At 42.1% G+C, this 18,867-nt stretch overlaps 1 long non-coding RNA gene across 1 annotated transcript; it reads left to right on the plus strand.

Moving 5' to 3' along the window:
• The first annotated feature begins 7,619 nt into the window (after positions 1-7,619).
• On the plus strand, positions 7,620-14,427 carry LOC140554050 (uncharacterized). Its single transcript, XR_011979588.1, has 3 exons — positions 7,620-7,638; positions 13,757-13,829; positions 14,355-14,427. It is a non-coding gene; the product is annotated as an uncharacterized lncRNA (long non-coding RNA).
• The last annotated feature ends 4,440 nt before the right edge of the window (positions 14,428-18,867 follow it).

The following is an 18,867-nucleotide window of genomic DNA, read 5'->3' on the forward strand; positions in this document are numbered from 1 at the left end:
ATTAGCTAAATATCTAGATATTTTGATTCATTATTGTATCAAATTTTTACAAATAATCACAAAGCAAATGTGTTTTTGTAAAATATATTTATGCATTTGCAACCTGTAACAACGTCTCACGTTTTAGTTATGTAAATGTACATGTACTAAGAATTGTTGTTAAGTTCTGGTTGAATATTCATATTGGTATTAATGTCTTAATCCATCTCTGTTTAGGTAGCAAACTCTAAATGTGCAAACCCTATTCTGTTTGATTGGAGTAAATACTGATGAGAACTCAACTTCCTATAACGCTACTTTATCTGATGCCTTCTTTTAAATGACTTTAGGGTGGGTGTGGCTTAAACTAGAAATGGGTGTGGGTATATTCTGTATATCATCACTGTCCAATTAAAAACATGTATCTCCAAAATGGTGCCTTCTCAGGAGAAGATAAAAATGCTCCTAACTTTGAATGGAAGTCAATGTAAAATAAGAGTTTATTCTGGGCAACTAAGAGAATTTCTATTGGTCCATTCTTCAGTTACTGACACAGTGTACAGAGCAGCTACTGGGTTCAAACGATGGAGAAAACTAAAAATGGACAAAAATGGAGATACATGTTTTTCATTGGACAGCAGAGATATGCATTCACTTTTGTTGAGCAGGTGCTGTTTGGCTTTTGACTTTATTCGTTGCTACTTTACAAATGTCTTTGAGATGTCTTTCGAAAAACCTGAAAGTAGCTTATATAAAAAACTGAAGATCTACCGGACTGAAAGGTATCTGGTGCATTATAAGGCAGTAGCGTTTGCTTGGGAATTAGTGACTTGTTTAGGGTGAGTTGGGCGAGTGTTGTCACAAGGGTGAGCCTTTTGTAAATGAGCGATTTTTATCTCCCCTCGCATTTCCCCATCCCTTTCTTTCCCCTCGTCCTCACCTTTTCTTTGCGCCGCGCTGGTGAAATATCAGTAGTGTTTATGCTCGGGATTAGAACGGAATTGGGCAGAAGCTGGTTGTTGTGTGGAGATAGAGATAAGATGGGAGGCTTTGAGCAAGCTGGCTAAGGGGGGCTGGGGCCATGCGTGGGCCCCTCTTATCTTGGCCCCTGCCACAAGCGCTGTATGAAGTTGTTCATGCTAATTAGTCCTGGCAGGAGTAGATTTCACGAGCAGATTTGGAGACTGGCTCTAGCCATGATGCTAATGCAGGGAGAGACGCTCATTCATGCACGCAAGCACACACATATAGATACACACACACACACACACACGTCCTGCTCCATGTCAGCTGCTTAATTCCCCATTTGCTTCGTTTACACTTGAAACGCTTATTTAAAAGAACGCACGATTGGGGGGGAAAGAAGAAACACAAAGTGTTCTATCATTGTGATATCATTTGCTATTGTTCCATTATTCAGGTCCGCGGTAGACAGGTAATAAAGTGGCTCATCATTGTCGGGTTTTAATTTAACTTAGCAGTTTTTACACCTGTAAGTACTAGCACTTGAAACGGAGAGGAAACATTTATTGCTTCAAGGTCTTTCATAAAAGTAATCACTTCTCTCTCTTGTTAGCAATCTGCACATAATGTCAATGTAAGAATCATTTAAAGATAAAGCCCTCAGTGATTGTAAAAGATGCTTTAGAAAGGGACATAACACTTTTATTGATTCATCTTTCTGAGACCCCCTCCACCCTCCCTTGCCTTTAGAGGTTGTTTCCACAGCATTCTTGTTCTAGGTCCTGTAGAGATAGTGGGTGAATTTTATTGACACCTTCACCTTGACACACTCTGCCCTAAGTGAGCACACACTAGACTGAGTCATCTGACCTTTGCATTAATGGAGTGTCTCCAATATGTGCAAACCCCAAGGACTCCTATTTGAGCTTTCAAATCACATGCATTAAGCATTTTACACACCTGGATTCCTTTGTAAGTCCTTTTTTTTAGCAAGAGTGCTTTTGGATTGTCCAAAAAAGCCCATCTTGCAAAAGCCACGCAGTCTCCCGCTTCTTCAGTAATGGTAGGAAATGTGCTAAGACCAGCCCAGAGTCGACACTTTAGATTACCTTTATCAGTGCATCTTTTACAGGCGTCAGGAGAAATGAGCGTGGAGGTCAGTATTGAGAGCAATTTTGCCTGATAGGGCCAAAGCACTCACTTCCTCTCCCTGACCAGTGCCTAATCTACCGCTTGTATTGTTGCTTATCTACCTAACATCAACAGATCAGCCCAACAGTGCCTTTCAGTAAGTCAGCTGCTAGCCGCCAGACCAATTAGCACTTCATTAGCCACTCTTAAGAGATGTAAATGCAGTGCTAACAGGCTATGCTGCAGGCACGGCTAAGCCCCATCCACTTACCGCACTGCAGGTGTGAGAAAGTTTGTGTGCATGTGTGTGTGCGTGTGTGTGTGACAGAGAGAGAGCAAGCGAGGGAGATATTACGGTGGCTCGGGGAGTTCTTCTTTGCAATAACCTTCTTCCAGGAATGCTTCTGACCGCTGCAATCTGACTAGACATCAACACAGGCAGGAACAACCCATCAGTGAGCAAACTCATCAATACAGCAGTGTTTTAATACACACAGAAATTATAATGCACACAATAAAGGTTATTCAACATAATCGTAATTCAAGCCGTGCGTTGAAATGTGGTTGCGGCCTGCTTTACACGGCAGTAGGCCTAATTGTAAAAGCGTGAGTTTTGCGGATCCCGTAAATGGAATACACTGTACGTCCCAAATGCTGTAAAAAAAAAAAATTCAGCTCATTCAGCAAGCATTGAAAAAGAGCTGGCTGTCATGTCACACCAAGTATGAGTTTTATTAAGAGGCTGAGTGAAATAAAGGCCTCAGCTTCTCTGCGGCCTTTTTGTCTTATTCAGGCATGTATTGCAAGTGACCCTGTGCACAAGTGTTTTCAATATCTCAAGGTGAATCCGATTTCATGTGAAAGAGAAGGGACAAACGATTCTCTCCGGCTCACTCTCATTATGGAGGAGCCTCTTCAGTTATTGCTCTCACAGGTGACAGCCAGAAAGCAATCATACTACGCGCACGGAGAGCATGCTGGCAAACAAACGTGCAATTGAATTAGGTGTGTGGTGCTCAAGAGGAAGAATAATCAGCCTGGTCTCAAGACGAATTAGTAGATATTTGACTGAAAGACCATTCCCAGGATTGTAGTTCCGACGCCTACTCAGTGCGGAAAATAACGTGTGGATTAGGATGATTTTGAGGTTCTAGCTGTTGCTTCTCAATCCATAAATAGCTTTCATTGTCAATCCAAGCTATCTTAAGGATTGATTATTTTTCACCCTGGTGGTTGAATTGTAACCTTCACTTATTCCTATTATCTTTACGCTAACATATGCCTGCGTGTGATGATGACAGTGCCATTCTGAAAAAGAAAAGGGCCGAAGGAGGGGCATTCCCTGTTCTCAGTCAATGCTATGATGTGCCACTCACCAGTATGTGTTTATATGTGTCACAGCCAATGCTAATCATACAGGAATGTTTGGGCCCGGCCCGCTAATCCGCTCACGCCAATCCACGCAACCCCCCCCCCCCCCCCCCCCCCATAGAACAGGACAAGTCGTGGTTCATATCTACGGGGTTTTCCCTGATCAACATTTCGCAGGCATGTTGCCAGAGTGCCATCTTGGCTGCTCAGACATGTACAAAGAGTTCTGTAGATCACCCAAAGATCACACAGAGAATACAGCATTTCAGCGCCTTGAAAAAGATACTATTCAAAAGGACAAGGATTGAGATTTTAATGATAGGCTACTGATATGTGCTCTGCTTTGCACATGGGCCCGAGTGGGTTCACATGGGTTCACACAAAGACTAGTTGTGCTAATCCCCAGAATCTAAGCTTTAAATTGGTCGGTCGGTTTATCTTGGAAGACGTTGGCGTTTTTAAGTGCCTCGGCTTCTGTGATTGAATATTCAATGTAAATTCTCCCAGGCAGTATCCCGCTGCCTAATGGATCATGAAGGACTCACAGAAAATGATGCAGTAATATGACAGCTATTGAAGTGGATAACAAAGTCAGATGCCCAGCTGAACTTCGCTCCATGCCTCTCTGGGGTTCCCAGAGAGCCGAAGACGCTGCGTGGATACACGGCCGCAAATGCAGCCGGCTTCCCCTGCAGAATACAGTTTATCATATTGCATTACACACTACACCAATATCCCGCGCGCTATGCAAAATATCTGCAATATTCATTTGCCTGCGTTTGTACCAGGGAGAACGCTGGGGCGGCAAACCATCCCTCTGATATCCCTCTCCACCTGAGCGCTAATGGAAGTTTCATGTACGCAGGAGCATTGATCATAGCAGCAAGCGGACAGGCCGAGGAAAGGGGTGTGCTGTTGAGAATGAAAGGAGAGCATGAACAGGTGGCCCAGGCACAATTCCTTCACTAAAAGGTACCTATAAGGACTTTCGGCTTATTCGCCAGTTGTGTTGGGTTTTCATTTATCTGGTTAAATGTCCCTTAGCAGGTTTCACCTTGGGTTTTTATTGGTTACCAACAAATGAGTTGGTTTCCTAGCACAGATCTGTCAGCAAGCTATTAGGGCTTTTAAGCACATTCCATATATTTGAGGTCAGGACTTTGGGAAGGTCAATACTAGAGCTTAATGTCAGTGAGTTTCATCCATTCTACAACCAGCGTTGATGTGTGTTTGGGGTTACTATCCTGTTGGAACTCCCAGTTGTGTCCAGGTCAATGTGATGGTCGTTTCTTCTTTTTCATTATTTCATCCACTTTATGCTTTGTGCTACCACCACCATGCTTGACAGCTGATACAGGATTTGTCATAGTCCTTTACCGTCATATATGTAAGCAATGTTCAAATTGTACATAATATACATACAAAATATGTAATTTTGCTTAATTGTAACGGATTGCAACTTTTTCAGTTTTAATGTAGGCGCACCTCATATGTAAACCTGACAGAAATGCTGCTCATAAGCTCCTTAACACCAAATATATTACTGGCAGTGACTCATGTAATGCTACGGTATAGCAGCCTATCTAGAATAATTACAGCAAAGCCCTCCATCTGTGCACACTTCCTCCACTTAATTTGAAAATGGTCCTCTTTGCATATATGAATGAGGGAAATGAATGCCTTGACGCAGGTCCGCTGATAATATTCACACGACTGGTTCTCATCGTCCTCTGTGCTCTGAGTGCGCAGATGTGCGGCTTCTTTGGCAGCCTTATGCCCAAGCATCAGTGGAAAATGCAAAGGTGGACAAGGCCGGTCAGGTGCCCAAAGGGCAGGTGAATTTGAGCCATGATGTCAGAGTGAGTCTTCTACATAAGCGTTTTAATTATGCTAATCTTCTGCAAAAACAGTGTTGTGAGGGAAGCAGATGTTCAGATCAGTCTGCCTGACACTTAGAGCCATCATGCCCATTGACTTTGGCCTGGGAAGTGTTAATACATACGTAGAAGAAGAAACCTGGAAAGAGGAAAAGTGGGTATGAAATCTTTTGGGTATGATTTCTCCTTTTCTCCTTAATCACCGCTGCCCTTGTGGCAGTAAGGAGAGATCTAAGTGAAATGTTCATGTTTTCTACAGAAAATGACAGTACATTACTACTGTACTTATAAGCCTATAGTGCGCTAATGTACAGTGTATTAACTGAGGAGGTACCATTAAAAGTGCTCAGTGTTCACAACTAGCTAACATTTCATTTTTAACCAAAATCTACCACGACACTGTTCAGGTAAAAGGAGCTAATCAGTTGGGTACCTAGCACAACCGCCTTAATTAGTATGCAGATTTGTTAATGAAGAACAGAATTAGCTGGCTAGCTAACCTAGCGAATATTATAGTTCCTGCTAGTGAGCTTGCTAATAAGCTCTCTTTTTTTACTTGAACAAATAATTGTGGTATTTTGTTAAAATATATGAATCTGTTTTACCTTGTGTCATAACTCCATGATAAATGAAGTAAAAAAAATTATTTGTGGCTAAATACTGTATATATATGAATTTAACCATCGAACACCATATGTTATCATTCAACATATAAGCCCTTCTGTATACTCATTATGCAGTTTTTAAAATCTCATTTTTTTTTATTTATTTCTAAATGAATTTGTTCCAAATATACATAAAATGTGTTTTTGACTGTTTTGGACATCATTTGAATCTGGTAGTTGTTGTTTATGTTGTGTCTTAATTTCATGATAAATGGAGCAATAAAAAAATTAAAATTACAGCAGAATGAATACCTCATCTATCTTTCAAACGTTATAGGTAATAAGTTTGTAATGTTTGATACAGTGCTATTAAGCAGTATTTATTTTTATAAAAAAAAAATGGAATAAAAACCCTCTCAGTGGCAGATAGCTACTCTTACTCCTCCAGGGCTGCTATTTTGAAGTGCAGCCAGAGAAAACGGCTCCTCTGTGGCACACAGGCCAGAGAATCTGACAGGAATATTTGAGGTCAGACGAACGTTTTACAGTGAACCAACAGCAGTAAATATTGATATAAAATAAAAAGAAGTTAAAACAGGCAAACTTTATTTAATCAGACTTCTTCATGTTTGCTGGAGAGTGACGGCAAACCCGCTGCCCTCCTCCGCTCTGTGCTGCAGCTGATCGCGGGGAACTTGAGAGGCTTTCAAGGGAAACTCGTTTGCTCACTGAAACCATTATACGCCTGAAACGTTTACCAATGTCGGTACCTGGCTAGTTTGAGCAGGACTAAAAGGTTTACCAGATAAATGTAGCGCGGTTATTTGTTCTCATTTAGGCGGATGTGCTTTATGTGTGTTTAATAATGTAAAAGTGGGTCGACAGACTGAACTAGCAGCGCTGGCTAACTGCTAGCTAGCTAGCTAGTGGTAGCTAGCGCTAACTGAAAACACATGTCAAACGTATGAAGGTCAAAGTTAGAAAATATAGAGTTATATTACATTATATTATATTATATGCCTCAGTTAAGGGACTGGGGTTCTCCTCTGAGGAGATTAGTGCACCATTTTCTTCCAGGTTTATTAAAAATATAAATAATTATCAGCCCTAGCCTCGCCAGCATATCTGTGCGCAGTGTAGCTAGCTTCAGTTGTCAGCTTCGCAGGACAGGTTTCAGATTTGTAATTGGTGAACTTTAAATTAGTTTGATTTTTAAACATTTTAGCTGCATATACAGCTGAAATATAAGAGGTTTAATTATCTGGGGGAAAAGTGTTGAGATTTAGGCCTGCAGAAATAGCGTGAGTTAGGGAGATCCATAATCAAAGCTTTCCATGGAGTTCGGTAGCTAGGTTTACATGGAGGGTGCTGTAGGGTGAGAGACCTTACAGGACGTGAGGGAATATGATGTCAGTTAATGAGATGATTTGAAAGTGTACTGACTCAAAACACAGACGTTTTGCTTGCATGACACCCCTGGTGACATTTGTTTTGAGACATGCTCTGTTTCTCCTCTGTCACACAGGCCCAAACCTCTTCTGCACAACCACGTGGTAGCTGGTGTTGGGGTTCTTGCTTCAGGCTCTTCTTTAGCCGATCATCTCTCTCAGTTTAACAGCAAGAATGTTGGCTTACTGTATCCACAAGTAGGCTAAACATGTTCTCACTTAGCCTTGTTTTGCCTGAGGTGCAGGAGGAGAGGGTCATCTCAGGTAAGAGTTACCGAACACTAGCCATCACAGAATACTATTCTGACTTAATGGTTGGTGTAAAGGAGTCTGCACAAGCCATCTCATCCATGTTTTCCTTGCTCACTGCCTTCGATTACAGCTTGCTCTGCTGCACATCGGTCACATGGCAGGAAGGCCCAAGGCAGATATTTTAGTCAGGTTTATTTTTATAAAACACGGTCGGTATGATAAATTTAAAACCTCCTCGAGGCTTTTCGTATTGTTTCACATCAAATATTGATTGGTAGAAACTGAGCATGGTTGGCATCTGATGAAACTAATATGAGCAGAAGGCATTGGGTATGATTCAAGACAGATAGTATGAATATGAGACATTTTTTTCTTTCTTTCTTTACCTCCAGAAAGGATCTAAAGGTGTTAAGTGCTTCTTTCCTTCTCAGTGCTGCAGCTTGTACGTAACAAAGGCCATGGATACCAACTTGAGTGCACATATCAGTCAGTCGCCTAGGGGTAACGTCAGAGTGCAGGCCTCTCATTGGCAAGCGGATAGGCTCGGAAACCGCAGTATTTAATGCTGAGAGTGAGAGAAGACTCAGAGTAAGGTGCCAGGATCAAAACAAGAGTGATTTGTCATAACAGTACAATATAAATACAGTGATACGGCCATAAGGTTTAATAATCAGATGTTAATGCCTTTAAAAATCTGTATGAAATCTGCCTTCACATTAATATGGTATTAGAACTAGAGAAACCCACATGCTCTGATTTCTTTGCAGTGCAAATATAGACATTTTATTTACTATCCAAGACAACCAGTGAACCTACTTGTATTATGTACTTTATTTGTTATGTTGATTATGGTCAAATATTGACAAAATACTGATTTCTTTAGCCCTGTTCAGACAGGATTAGTTTTACATAAGAAGTCAATGTAATTGTACTACAGGACTGTCTGTAAAATCATGACTGATTCACACAGGATAAGAAATCTCGGCATAAATGAAGGAGATGGGAGTGACTATTTGATTTACGCACTGCCGTCACCTTTAAAAACAATAAATAATAAAAACAATGACAACCCATCTCATAATCCTTCATTAGTCATAATGAAATTTTAGATTTGTAAATTAGTAGCTACATGTTCATAACACGTATGTGGACTGTAAGACTTCTCTAAAGCTTCCAGAAGCGCCACACCACCCAGTGTCATCAGGCTCTGAATCTGACTGAGGTTTGCCACAGCTAGAATGACCCGAGGTATCTGTGCCATACATGACTAAACTACATCCTCAAGCGCGTCCATACTCGAGACAAAGCGCGAAAAAATATATGACAGAATATTTAAAGGTAAAAGGTGCTTATTTGCATTCGGACGGGACTAAAATCACTGAAAAACTCTGGTCATTTGGCCTTGCAATGCCCTACATGTTCTTCTGTGTCAAGAATGAAGTGACATCAGACCTATTGTAAAACAGGTTATTAAACGTCTGCATATTTGTAATTCTTTTGTAAATATTAACTTTTTCCTCGTAGATTTTTGACTCATTTAAGTTTTAGACCTCTGATTACTTTCACAACCAATGTGAACAGTCCTGGCTTTCATTCCAGTTTCATTCCAAACCTCTCTGAATAACTTTATTTACATCTTAGTAGTTGATTTATGCTTTTAGAAATGTAACTTTTAAGTTTGGCTTAAAATGAACAATAGAAACACACAGGTTGCTACAGTTGTCTTTGTCATCATCATTCATCACCAGTATAATCTGCTCTAGAGTTTCCATACAATGACTTTCACACGTTGCGATGATTGTCATTGCCATGGCGACCTGAGAAAGTAACCCACGCACATACATGAATGTGTACAAACAAGTGCATGTTGTAACAAGCATATGGACAAAACGTAACACGTCCAGCAGCTGCTCCCGCCATAGTGAACAATCCCCCACACAATGTGGTGTTGTGCACCGTGTTCTTTGGCAGCGGCTGAATGACAGCTCTGAAGCCCCGTCTGCCCCTCCCCTCTCCTCCCCGTCCCCTCCCCTCCCATAACCCCCCAACTCCCCTCACCCCCTTGGCCAGCCCGCCACTCTTTATCTCACTTGGTTGGGTACAGAGAAAGGCTCCGTGTGTGTGCGAGTGTATCTGTGTGTTTTATATGTGCTGCTCTGCGTACATGCATGTGTGTATGTTTGCACAAAGGTCTTGAGTCTGGCCTGTGGTCTCGGTAAGCAGGGTCGTGTTTGGTAGGGGCTGTTGACACGAGCAGCAGGGTCTTGTTTCTCTTTGCTTGGGGGGGGAACAAGCCAGGCTCCGGCGTTTGAATGGATGGAAAGCCGGTTTACCGGACACTCCCTGCCAGCCCGCAGGGTTAATAGAACTGTCACGCAGGGGTCAAGCGCAGACTCCTGGGTCTCCGTTAATATGCTCACAGTCATTACTGTGCCAAATGGGCTGACCTCTCATCTCTCTCTCTCTCTCTTTCTCTCTCCCTCGCTCGCTCGCTCTCTCTCTCTCTCTCTCTCTCTCTCTCTCTCTCTCGCACCTGCCATCTCGCTCTGCCATTGTGTGGCTGTGCAAACGTTTAACCGACATTGAATGCAGAACCCCCCGCGATAAAGGGGAAGGGGGCAGGATATTGAGAGAGAGAAAGAGAGGCCAGGAAAGGGCATGTTCTCCCTCCCCACCCTACTCTCCTCTCGCCCCTGCTGAACGAAAAGGCACGGCTTTGTTCAATGCTTTTTTTTTTTTTTTTTTTTTTTTGGTGGAATGGGGGGGTGAGCGACGTTTCAGGATGGCTTTCGCATTCAAAAAAAATGAGCATCAGAGTCAGGAATATGAAAGAAGCAGCTCGAATAAGACACAGCTCCTTACTTCCTGCCTTTGAAACAACATAGAGTGTGTCACTCTTAGTGTGTAGACTGCATGGAATGCTACTAACCCCCCCCCCCCCCCCCCCCCATCACCACCACCACCACCCCTCACCGCCCTTAATTCCCCTTTGTGGTTTTTAAGCAGTCGCATTCCTATTGGTCTTTGTTTTGGGAGCGGAGGCCAGACTGGTAATTGGTAATTGTTGTCCCTCTTTTTCAACACTCGGATGCCCCTTGAGCTGTTAGCCCATCACCTGGGTGACAGGTCACTGCAGGAGCCTCTGCTTCCGCCGCAGATGCCTAACCCTTGTTGCCTGTGTCTTCTCTTCACCTCTACCCCCTGAGGTCATCACCTTTAACCTCACCTGTACTCGTTCGGGGTCAAACGGAGGGCCGGGCCAGGTCAGATCTAGGCAGGAGGTCACATAGGCTGCTTATAATGAGTTCCTTCACAGTGGGTAAAGTCCCTGTTATACCAGTAGAGAGAGAGAGAGAGAGAGAGAGAGAGAGAGTAAGAAAGAAAGTGTTGGACTTTCTCTATTGGCCCTGGCCACCACCAGCAGCAGCAGCAGCCCTGGCTAGTTAACATGGAGATAGAGAGTGTTTGCAAATAAAAGAGTAGGAGACAGATTAGCTCACTCATTGGGTAAGGCGTACATTCTCATACTGCCGCAGACATAGGCACACGCACACACACACATATCCGCATGCCGGAGACGAGAGGGAAAAAAAACAATTACAGTTTCTCATTAAAATACTCTTAATCCTTTTATACGAAACATAGTTACACAAGTGTACACAATGAGGAGGAAGAAAAGAGGAGAATGCGTGAGGAATAATTACATATATCATGGAGCCGGGGCTTTTATTTGGGGTGTCACTTGTGATGTCACAGGCTGGCTGCGCTAATTTGAATTCAGACCTTTATCTCTGGCCCGCAGCAGATTTGAGTGACGGGCCACCGAATGCTCGCGCCACTGTCCTATTGATTTCTCTAAATCCCCAACAATAGCATTTGCATGCTTGTTTCTGTAATAATACAGATATGCCGTTCGCAATGAAAGGCCGTGCAGACCAGAGGTAACTAATTGTGCGGCGTGTAATGAGTGCAGTTTCAATTTGATATAACCCACAGCTCGGCTCGCCACAGCCCTGCGCTAAGTACTTTCAAGTCTTTGTGGGGAAATAATTGATTTTTTGTGCTTTGGGCGCGAGGAAAACTATTATGATCTTTTTGAATAATGGCAGCGGAAGGCCCGTGAACGATTTAAATTGGTATTAGAGGAAGAAGCCGTGGTGGGAAGATAGCGCAGCCGCTTGACTGACAGCTTGCAAATGGAGCCCAGGCTGCTTGATTAGTCATTCTCTTAAGGTGGAGACGAGGCTCTGCTGGAGCCACGCTGGCCGACGCTGGCCCCCTTTTGCTCCTATGGGCGCAGGGTTTTAGAGAGGGGTCCTCAAGGGGTGATCCTCCTGACTTTGGCACCCTCTCTGACACGCCGAAGGCGGGATCGAGGAGGCCAGACCTGGCGTTTTAGGGTTTTTTTGTTATTTAATGGTGGATGGTGATAGGCTTCAGGCTCTGTCCTTGAGTGAAGGAACTGCGTTTCCAAGCCTCGCCCCGCTTAGCCAGCGGACGGTCTTAAATGTGCTCTACCTGTGCCAGCCGCAGGGATTTGAGGCAGAATGTGATTATTCTGGGTATCAGTGAGCCTTGGCGTCACTCTCTCAAGGCTGAAAAACTCATTTCTTTCCCCAGGCCTTTGTTTCCTTTGGAACAAAAGGGCTTTCTTAGTTAACGCAGCGTGTTCGAATTTCATGCTCTTAATTGCGCTCATAGATAAATGTGTCTGTGGTGCCGGGGGAATGTTGGCTGCGTGTGTGTCCACGTGGCAGAAGCATCAGTGTGCAGCCAGAGTGTGTGCGTGTGTGTGTGTGTTTTTAGAAATGTGGCCTTCTTTCAAAGGCACTTGCTTGGTGTGAGAAATCCAGGGGCTTGTTTCCAATGGGGTAATCCAATTCCACAGTTGCTTTCAACAAGGAGACTTAATCTGGTTGAAAACGGGACTAGCTTGGATGGCTCCATGTACCAGTGTGTGTACAAGTGTCATCCCGTGTCACGTCTGTTAAGTTATCTTGTCGAAACACAATGCACAGTGAAGGACAGTGGGTGATTTTTCTAAAACCGACGGTGGCGACAGGGTTTTTTAAGGCGCTGTGTGGATGAACACTGGACTGACTTGACTTGTGTGAATGCACATTAGCATTTCCAGCACAAGAACTCCTGCACTGCTGTTTAATTTCACTGATGCAGAATGACAAGAAGACAAGAAGGTAATATACGGGAAGTGCGCCCTTCAATTTTTTTGGAATATGAGTCATTTTACGAAACGGGTGCCACAACATGACCTTTTTTACCTTAGGCATAAAATCCTTAGCAATATTATCCTTCTTAATCAGACATGGGAGCCATATAGCACTCGGAGTGGTAACTGTCATCCTGAAATGACGCTGCAGTCAGTCAACTTGGAATATCATTTAATTTGCATTAATAGTATAGAACAGTTGTCCCTGTCTATTTTGTGTGCTGGGGAAGTTGGGTTCAGTTGATATACCTTGCCTAACATGAAAAAGCAAGAAATATACAATGTAAAACATAGCAGAACTTCTGGCTCTTCCAAAGGCTCAAATGGTATCACTTTCTGTTTTTGAATGTAAAATAACAGTACATTATTTATAGACAAGACAAGTTAGTGTGACAGGGTGGTAAATCAATCAGAGGGAAGCTCTGATCTTATGTAAACATGGGGCACACAATTTTAAAAATAGTAGCTTTCATAAAAACATAACATTTATTTGTTGATGTTTTAGATGCAAATGTCATATTGGTCAATGTGGACATGTGAAAAAGGCCATGTACTGATGCTGCTCTTTAAGAAATAGTATTGCCTCATGTATCATGTTAACAAGAACATCTTTTACAATACAATGCCCTTTAACCCCTACAACCAGCTATGCAGGCTGAAAGTGTTATTACAAACTTCTATTATCAGAGAATAGCCTCACCAGTTTGAACGGTAGTCCCTGTAGTTTCTGAGTAATATACTTTAGTGTGTAAGAAGCCTTAGAGTGTTAAGCAATGGAAGCACACTTTGGCACATTTTTTGCCGGATGCAAAAGGCACCCTTTTTTATTGAGATATAGTCAGTCACTGTGCATGAAAATACATGTTATATGACTGAGAACATCAATATCATGTTTGCTTTCAGTGTAATGCAGGAAAAGAGGGAGAAAGAGAGCGGCAGACTCCGCCTGGAGCACCGGAGCTGCAGTTGGAGGCAGGTTTGTGACAAATGCTTCAGTGCGTCTCTCGGCACTTTGTCCCAGATGTGATGGCTTAATATAGTTAACACTGGCCATGCTGAGGTTATATGTGCGTGTGTGATTGTATGTGTATGTGTAAGGGGAACCCATGCAGACAGCGAGGCAGCGGGCTGTACAGGACTACCCCCCAGCAAGAGAGTGGTTATCTCGTCTGGAAGCACACACGCACACACACCATTTGGCTGGTTCATCCCACTCACCATATTGTCTCTATCACATTATTGCAGTGACCCTTGTCAAAAAGCAGTGAGCTCAGACTGCAGGCGAATCGTCTCGGCAGCAAACCGCCCGAGAATATACCGCACTCTCACTTTCAGATTTTCCCTCAACAGCCATTTGGCCCAAAACCATCAATCTCAGTCTTGGATACTCACTCTCAATGGCATGCATTCTCAGCAAAATACATATTCGTAACCACCCTCAAATCACTGTTACAAATTCAGATGTTTTTTTTTTTCTTCTTCGTCTTTTTCTATTTTCAAGAAAAAGCTCCCTGGATAACTAAAAGGAAAGCTGAACTGCAAGGCACTCCTGTACATCCCCACTGCCCAAAAAGGAAGGGAAGATTGAGATGGAAGTAGGGGAAGGGCAAGAGGTTGGATGCTTCCAAACTAGGGTGAAATAAGTATGAGGTAAGCCACGGTTGCATGGATTTGCAGAATGATTGGCAGGAGCTTGAGGCTCATTCACACAGCAGCCCTCCTGGTTAGGCACTTTATCTGAATTGTGTCTGATGCCAATGAGAAATGAAGTATTGCACCACAGTTTCGCTTTATTGTTATTGTGTGGGGTAAAAGGACCACAGATACAACAAATAATGATTTGTAAAAAAATATGTAGTTTGGTGAGAACGTATTTTATTTTCATAGCTGAATATAATATATACATTCTCCTACATCCATGCACAAATATGGCTTATTTGCCTAATGTAACATATTGGGGGACACATACAAAATATAACATTACAGATGCAAAGTTATAGAGATGGGTTAATTATTATGCAAACCTATTACATATATGTTGACTATGTATGTATGTGTGTATATTAATGGTGGGTGATATGACCTCAAATCAGTGTGTTAAATGATTATTTTAACATTTTACCTTGACTATGGATGATTCTTTTTTTATTGACTTTCATTGTTTTCCTTCTGCTGTAAAGTTACATATCTTTGCTGTCATGTAAAAACCTTGGAATGGAAATTTTACAGGAGATGGAAAAGTGTTTTAAATAGATGTCAGTGTTTTTATTAAATCATTTTAATTTTAATACATTGTAGTAAAAACAATGAGTGTGTATATATATATATATATATATATATATATATATATATATATATATATATATATATATATACATATATATATTCTTTCAAAGGAAACATTCATGTATTATCATGTGAAGTGACAAGCCTTACTTTATCATAAGAGGCTGCAGAACATGATGAGCACTATTCTTGACTAAAAGCGTTCTATATTGTGGTCTTTCTTATAGATTCACAGTGTGCCGCAGACTTGTGCCTCTTCAAACGTAATTAATTCCCACTGCAAAATTACACATAGAATTGAAAAAAGAGAAAAAAAAACAAGGTAATTGAAATATTAGCTCACATGCCAATCTTGTATATCCTCCATAAGGTCTAAACTAATTATGATTCGTAATATTGTTGGCAAGAAATGATGTCACCGTATCAAAGCAACGTTATGATGTTGAATCCATACTCTGAAAACCAATTTATTCAAGTAGCGCATCAAATAAATTAAAGCTACTATACCAAAGCATAATTTCATCAGCATATTTCAGGGCAGGGAAAATTAGTCGACTGGCATTTAGAAAATAATTAAATGTAATGTTCCTGAGCTGCGAGTGAATCGCTTCCGATTTTGTCCAGGAATTTCTTGGCGGTGTGTAAGGGAGCGTGAAATTACACCCATATATATGGACACGGGGGGGGGGGAAGTGGGTACAAGCGTGTGCCCATGACTTTGTAAAAGACCACGAATAACGCGCGTGTGAACATGGAGTTGCCACTTTAAGCCAGATGCACACACTGCACTGTGCATTCAGTCCTATCTGTCTGTCTCTCTGTCTGCCTCTCTCGCTCTCTCTCTCTCTCTCTCTTAGCAGGCGAGAGCTGTTCATTTAGTTGGTCATAACTAATAGTGTCTAATCTGGGAGAGGAAGTCTTGGGAGAATATTGGACAGTGTAAAGGTTAATCACCACTGCCTGGTTAGCCAAGGAAGACGGGGCTAATTCCTCCAAAGGCAAATGGCATGCGCTCGTTATCTGGGCTGCCGATAAGGAGTGTTAATGTACCGGGCTGAATGGATGCTCAAGGGCCCAGTTCCTCTTATCAGCAAACTTTACAACGAAAGCTCCGGCAAGCGCACAACCCCCGCGCACACACAATAAGCACCTCATTTTACCTCTCAAGCAGAACTATCGCCGAGCCCCCCAAGCCACACACGCGCACACACACACACAAGCGCGCACACACACACACACACGCAGCGCCACCAGAAGCTGGGGTATTATGAGCGTGGGCTAATTGGAAGATCACTCTAATGCATTAAGAGATAAAATACTTTGGCTGGAAGCCTAAAGCGTGGATCAGGACAACATTGGGCAGCTATCTAGCCTTGTCACACACTCTGAGATTTCCATACAAACACAGCACGAGCAATTACCCAAAACACATCTCTGTTTGTGCTACAACATACTCCCTGCCAATGTGGCGGCCTGAGGAAATTAGACGAGCTCGGTGTGTGTGTGTGTGTGTGTGTGTGTGTGTGTGTGTGTGTGTGTGTGTGTGTGTGTGTGTCTGTCTCTCTGTGTGTGTGTGTGTGTGTGTGTATGAGACAGAGAGTTAGTTAGTGGGGCAACGGAGGGTAAATTGGCTCAGTGTTTGTCTGATTGTGTTTGTATTTATTAGGAGGGAAAGAGAATTGGCTTCTAGGCTGTGTGTATGTGTGTGTAGGAAGCTGAGAACCAGTTCTCCGTACTGATGGGGGAGAGTTGCATTCACAAAGACAAAGACATTAAGGTAGTGAGTTGTTGTTTGTTGCTGATATGAAATCAGGCAGCTGCTTCCTTTATAGGCACTTTCTCTCTTTCTTGTTTCCCCTCTGTTTCCCCTCTCTTTAATTGCTGTCTGTTTATGCTCGACTATGAAAAGTGTCTCAGTTTACACAATGTGTGTATTTCATCATTAGTATCATATTTTCTGCCCTTTAGTTGCAGCAGCGGGTGGCCAACTCCACAATAAAGACAACACTACAACACTCATTTCCCCCGAAAGGAAAAAAAAAACAGGAGGCAAAAAAAAGGAAGAAAAAAATGTGTTGATGTGTTTCAGACAGAGCGAGGAGGAAAGATATGGAACTTAACAAGAAAATTAGGCTAATGAACCAGAATGACAGCAGATCCAGCTTTTTATGCCTCACGATTGTTAAGATTTTATTTTTATCTGGCACCGAACTGACAGAGCCACGTAATATTTACAGTTTAAAAACAAAGCTGTGGTATTTCCCTAGCTGCGTGGATTTGTTCTTAATAAATTAATAATGAGGTGCTCGTCCTCTGGTGCCTTTTTGTTTGTTTGGGGCTTTTATTTTGGGCTAACCTTTCATACGGGGGAGTCAACTCTTCGAATTTTGCGGATTTCACTTGCAAATTGTGGCTTTTTAAAGCTTGCCAACACGGGATAAAAGGAAGTATTTCTGCGGGCTGCACTGTGGGAGTCACAGGCTCTTAGAATAGCCTGGCTGAATAGTGTACCATCGCTTTCCAGCAAGAGACATTCTTTGAAAGAGCTCTGGCTGCAAAGAAAGAGGATTCTCAGCAGCCGGTCGACTCCAGATAGGCCTACAGTAGTTCTGGGTTTTGTTTTTTTTTTGTTTTTGTGTTATATCTTTTTCTTCTGCTTCTTCTACGTATTATGTGTGTGCCATCAGTGTGAACATGTGCTTCACCTGGAGGAGAATCCAGGAGTAACCAGAACACATTTGAATAAAGTGGGTCCACACAGTGTTAAATGCTCTGCTTGTCAAATATTATAGAAAATCAATTGCCCTTAATGCTTTGGTAGTATGTGATTTCTACCACATACCCTGTGGTTTAGGGTGTTTGGGGGGTGTATACTAATTTTCATTAAATCACACAGTTCATCTGATTCATTTTATTCTATTCAGATAGCAAAACCTATGTATATATTGGCCTTTTGTGGATTTTTTTTTCACTAATTAATTCTTATATATCCGTGCTGTCACGTAAAAAAAACTTGTATCTCCAAAATGGCAACTTTTAAGGAGAAGGAAGAAGCTTTTAATAGAAGTCAGTGTGAAAAGATTTGATTCCAAGTCATTTTAGAAAATTTCTGTTGGTCAGTTTATTATAAAATCTAGAAAAAGAGTAGAGCAAAACTACCAGAATCACAATATATCAAAAAGTGGAAGAAACAAAATGGAGATACAAGGTTTTTGTGCAACATTTTTATCCATAAAGAGTAAACTAAGTGATAGAATTACTAAGCAACCTTTTACGCATGCTATATCAGGAATTAGGCTGCCATTTTGGCTTTTTAAAGTAGCTTCACCCCTTTTTGGGATGCTGTTATACATGTTTTTGCCCTTATTATTATGGTAAACAGCTGATATTGTGGGTTGAAAGCCACCTCTGACGTTCTTAAAAGCGACAATAACACTCTTTGTAGAAAACAGAATAAATGGCTGTTCATGAGAACACTTTATTTATCTCCAGAACTCTAATTTTTGAGTTTTCACACCAGGTTAGATGTTATGCGTTTTTCAACTTGAAAGCAGGTTTCACAGCTACTTTCTAAATGGCAGGCAGGTCGTAAATATTAGCTTTGCTTGAGACAAGGGCACAGGGGTTTAGATCAGGTCCCCTGGCCGTTTCCTGTACAAGAGTTGATGTTAAACACCACCTCACTTGACACGCAAAAATGTCCTGCTCCTTCCTGGCACAACTGTAAT

This window comes from Salminus brasiliensis, chromosome 4, assembly GCF_030463535.1.
Source record: "Salminus brasiliensis chromosome 4, fSalBra1.hap2, whole genome shotgun sequence".
Lineage (NCBI taxonomy): Eukaryota > Metazoa > Chordata > Actinopteri > Characiformes > Bryconidae > Salminus > Salminus brasiliensis.